We start from the raw sequence: 5,367 nt of genomic DNA on the forward strand, positions 1-5,367 counted from the left end.
AACCCCACCGTTGCCAAAACCAAAACAAAAGAAATCACTCACTGGGGTTGCTGCATTCTCTCCAAGGTGGTGAGGGTTGGGACGCCTGGTTACTGCAGCCACCTAGAAAGCAAGGGTCGTGATGGGGCCAGAGTGAGAGGATACGAAGCGGTAGGTGACGGTGGGGTCAGAGCTGACCAGGGCGCTGTCCATGACACCTGGTCAGCCACGATGTGCGACCTTGGTCTTCCTCTGAGTTATCAGGAGACCCACTGGAGGGCTCTGAGCACAGGAATGCTATAGGACTCACCCTGTTAAGGTTAGGGGTTAATAATATTTATGGCGGGTGGGGTCTTAAAAACAGGAGGAGTTTGAGAAAGGCTGTTGTTAGCTCCTGTTACACTCCTGTCAAGCCTCCCCCCTTTCTCTCAAAGTCAAGTCCGCAGTTGCAGAAGACGCCCGTGGTAGATGCCATTTAAAGCCGGGGTGGAATAAGTTCTTGTTCCTTCTTGGAAACGGAATGTGTAGACGCAACTGTGATGCTTTAACGAGACATATGGACACTCCTGTATCTACCCAGACTTGTACAGAGGGCAGAAGCTCTGCTCCTGTCCCCGAGTGTGACCTCTGTGGTGACCTCTAGGTATGGGACCAAATAAATGGAAACATTGCCCAGAGTCACCTTCATGATCACTGAGAGGTGTGTGTTCATTGTTGTGATTCCAGTGTCAATGAAGTCAACCCAAGACTCGGGGTGCCAGCTGCAAGCCTAGGGGTCCCCACAACACCCTGTATCCTGACTGGCTGCTCATCAGTACAGGATTCCCTTCCAGCCCCTCGGACTTACAGTTCTACGCTCACTTTTGACCTGCTTGCGACAAACTTGAGACTTCCTGTTACGTTCTTGTAGGGTCCCTGTGAGTCAGAATGGACTTGAGGACAGTCATTTGATTATACCCTCTTAAAGGTGCCTGTGTTAGACAGGGTTCTCTAGAGAGATAAAACCGGATTGCTGATAATTATTTATTTATTTATTTATAAAGATAGATATATAACACAAGAAATGAACACTTAAATTATAAACAGATAGAGAGATATATAATACAAGAAATGAACAGTTAAATTATATACAGATAAATAGATATATAATACAAGAAATGAACAGTTACATTATAAACCAGTACAAATGGCTCAGTGCGACTCACTCCCGTGTCCTTCAAGTCTTGAGGACCCTCAGGTAGTCCTCTGTAGAGAGAGAGAGCTAGGCTATCCCAGCACAGGCAGAAAACAGCAAGGCAGGTCACCAACTGTCAGTCCCCAGCTCCAGAGATGTAAATGCCAATCGTGTGGTCTTAAAGGGACCTCAACTTACAGCGACACAGTGCACAGCCTAGGCGTCCCACAGGTAGTGTGCCCTTTAAATTGAGGCACAGAACAAGCAAGGCAGCCGCACACTGGTCCGATGATTAAAGAGCGAGAGACAAGAAAGGCGAGGCTCACAGAGCCACTTATCTCTCCGCCCTTCAATTCATCCCACTTGTGCTTATCAGCCAGGCTGGCACAATAAACTATCTCAGGGCCCTAAGTGACAACCAGGATTAATGCTCAACTCCTGTGGGGTCTAGCCCCACCATTGAAGGGGCCCAAGGAGCGGCGTGTGCAATTAAAGAAGAAAAGGGGGTGCAGTGGACGCGACTCCATTCTTAGAAGACGTAAGAAGAGGGAGAAGAGTGCCGATTTTATTCAGCAAAGGGGTTTGGCAGCTCTTGAGCCACGCCAGCCTCTGGTGATTCACATACGTCGAACAAACAGGCCACGTCCGAATCTTGGTATTCCAAGCTTTTTGAGGGAGTTCCTTCGAAGGAAACACACAACATGGAAGAGCCCAGAGGAACAAACATTCCTTAGGATAACTAGCCAGGGAAGCAAATGTCCTTTGAGATAAGCATCCTTTAACTGCGTGCTTTAAGAGTGAGGAGTCAGGCATGGGTACGAGACAATTTTCATCATCTCTTCCGCATTTCAAGCATTCGGTGAAGGGGAGGGGTGGGCAGATATCCCTCCTGGGAAAGTGCGTACGGAGGCGCATTTCCCCACATTTCGGACTGCGGAGACATGCCTACAGTCAGGGATGGCGTGGCAAGCCCTGTGGCCATGAGACCTGGGAGCAGGCCACGGACACATCCTTCCAAGGCCTCGGTTCCCCACAAACTGCAAACTGAAAAGTGGGTGATCCACCAGCTACTCTGTGGGAGAAAATTATACCAGCCATAGCCATGGAAACCCCACGGGGCAGTTCTATTCTGTCCTTAGAGGGTCGCCGGGAGTTAGAATCTATTCAACAGCAATGGGTATCGGGTTTGATGATTTTGGCGGGTAGGGGGGAGGTTAATGATTTTTTTAAAGTGACTTACAGACTATAGGAAAATGCTGTTCCTATCGTTAAGGTTTTTTTTTAATTTAATTAATTTTTAATTGGGGCTCATACAACTCTTATCACAATCCATACATACAGTAATTGAGTAAAGCACCCTTATACATTCGTCGCCCTCATCATTCTCAAAATTCACCTTCCATTTGGGTTCCTGGAATCTGCTCGTTTTCCTTTTTATCCCTCCCCCCCCTTCCCGTCCCCCCTCCCCCTTTATCATTAGGTTTTATTACAGGAAAGGGATGCGTACAGAGTCCCAGAGAGTGAGGTCTAGGTGGCTGAGGTAGGTAGTTTATTGTGCCAATCTGGACGATAAACACATGTGAGGTTCACTGAAAGGCGGAGGGACAAATGGCTCAGTGAGTCTGGCCTTTCTAGTTCTCGGGTCTCTGGCTTTGTGATGGTCGCACCAGGGTGGTGTGGTGTCCCAGGGAGGACTTCTCGGCCCTGCTGCAGAGGGGGCCAGGTCATGTGAACTGAAGGGTTACGGTGATGGATACCTTATCTGATTGGAAACTAAGTGTCACCTGGTGTCCCTTTATTTGTCCCACCTGGTTCCATCACCTGTCCCTTCGGAACTGTGCACAGCTCTTGCTGGGAATACTGTTTTTGCTCTTGAACCATCTCAGCGTGTGACAAAAAAAACACTCCCAAGTGTTACAATCGTTCCAATAATGCCACAGGTTTCACCGTGTGGGATCACCATGTTGTCACTGCCAAACCACGGAGACTCTTGGTCCAGCCAAGTCGACACAATCCCACGGGTCTGGAATGTCCTCAGTTCGCTGGGACATTCTGTTCACATCCCACCCGCCCAGCTGTCCCACCGTTCAGAAATGGTTCCTGCGCAGGCAGCTGGTTTACCCCCTCACTTGGTGCGTTTCTTCTTGACTCCGGGATTGGAGTTTTATGGTCCATGATCTGAAAGCAGTGGCTTCGTCTACTGTGTTCAGTTTGATGCCTTCGGGTGGCGGCAAACTAGCCTACTTCCAGCTACTTCCTGGTAGCTAGGAGCAGAAGCATCTCCACCTTCACTGTTGAAGGATCTTTTGGCAAGGGCCAGTGATTCGGTGTTGTGTCAACTTGGCTGGGCCAGGATTCTCCGTGGAACTCCTAGCAATCCCCCGTGACTTGGCCTAGCACAATGTAAACACCTCTAGGATGGGCTCTGCTACGAGCAACCTGTCACTTGTAAGGAGCTTCAGGTGCTATGCAACATGCTCACTCGGATCACAGTATTGGTGTTTTGAACTGCTGACTTTGTGGTTCGCAAGCCGACACGTCGCCATTCCTTCCCCAGAGCTCCTGGAAAAGGTATGTTTCATGTTTACTTTGTCTTTTGAAAGGACCAAACACTATCGATGTGGGGCATGCTCTACCTTGTGTGGCTCTTTCAGACTCAGTCAGACATAGTGTTAATGACATGTCATTCCATGCCCTACCTCTCTTTTCTCTTTGTTGCATATACCAGATAACATTGTATTGTCCTCACTAGTATAACTTTGTGATGATTTCTCCCTGGACAACATACATATTATTGATAGATAGATAGATAGATAGATAGATAGATAGATAGATAGATAGATAGATAGATAGATAGATAGATAGATGATAGATAGATGGATGGATCTTAGATATACTTAGATGGATCTAAGTATTAGAACTTAAATTCTGAGAGTACCCTCAATGAAAGGTGGCCGAGAACCACCATATATTTACTCCTTTAATGCCATCCTTGCTTTCCTGTGACAGGTAGGCATCTGATAGGCATGGTCCTGACCATTACCTAATTCCTGGAATGGTGTTTTTGGCGGATGCCTTCAGTGCACTTTGAACTTCTTCCTTCAGCCCCATTGGTTCTTGCTCATATGCTACATGGAACACCAATGAAATGTTTCAACAAACTGATGAATCCCTGGAAGCACTCACTCATCTTGGCCAACTGACTGGGAGATCCATATTTGTAGCCCTTCCAAAGAAGACTGGCCCAAGGCTCAAACTGTAGAACAGCGTCATTGATCTCACATGCAAGTAAAATGTTACTGAAGAACATCGACTGGTCCTTGGTGGGCGGGGAGGACCCGCGCTGCTGGGAGATGGCACAGTGACTTCTCCTGAGGAGGTTTCCAGCGCCATCATCCCCAGGAAGCCCCCTCAGGGTCAGTGGGCACCCTTCACCTCCGGGGCCCTCCAGATCCCACAGGGCCCTCCTGGTGGCCCGGCAGCAGCAGCACGCAGCCCTGCCCGGACGATCCGCGCCTCCAGAGCCTGTGCCACCTCCTTTAATGTCCAGGATGGGCCTGATTTCCAAGACTGAGTCAGCAACAGTGAAACCCCCATGGTGGCGGATTTCCATGCACAGTGGTGCGGCCCCTGCGAGATCCTGGGCCCGAGGCTAGAGAAGGCAATGGCCAAGCAGCACGGGAAGGTCCTGATGGCCAAGGTGGACATCGATGACTTCAAAGACCTCGCCAGTGAATATGAGGTGTCTGCTGTGCCCACCGTACTGGCCATCAAGAATGGTGATGTGGTGGACAAGTTCTTGGGCATCAAGGACCAGGACCACTTGGAAGCCTTCCTGAAGAAACTGATTGGCTGACAAGCAGGAAGGTGTGTCTGACTGCCCCAAGGGCGGGCCCCCTATTGCCAGCTCCCCCTGGCTGGCCCCTGGCATGCGAGTCCAGCGAGCTTCCCAGCCGGAGGTATCCACTGGCGAAGTGCTGTTCCCGCTGTGGACCTTGGCCAGCTATCTTCCTGGACACAACACTCCAGGGCTAACCAGTCCTCCCAGGAGGCAGCAGGCCAGCCTGGGACCCTCAGGCTAGAGCCCCAGGTCCATGTCTCCTTAGTCTTTTCTGATCAGAACCCAGCCCTCCTCTGCCCTTGTCTCTCCTGCTGCTATTTTGTGATGAAAACCAAACAAAATGGGACAATGAGAGGAATAGGTCATTCTCCCG

The 5,367-nt window shown here is 49.7% G+C and overlaps 1 pseudogene; it reads left to right on the forward strand.

Moving 5' to 3' along the window:
• Positions 1 to 4,506: 4,506 nt before the first annotated feature.
• Positions 4,507 to 5,009, forward strand: LOC142432724 (thioredoxin, mitochondrial pseudogene; annotated as a pseudogene).
• Positions 5,010 to 5,367: the final 358 nt, after the last annotated feature.

This window comes from Tenrec ecaudatus, chromosome 18, assembly GCF_050624435.1.
Source record: "Tenrec ecaudatus isolate mTenEca1 chromosome 18, mTenEca1.hap1, whole genome shotgun sequence".
Taxonomy (NCBI): domain Eukaryota; kingdom Metazoa; phylum Chordata; class Mammalia; order Afrosoricida; family Tenrecidae; genus Tenrec; species Tenrec ecaudatus.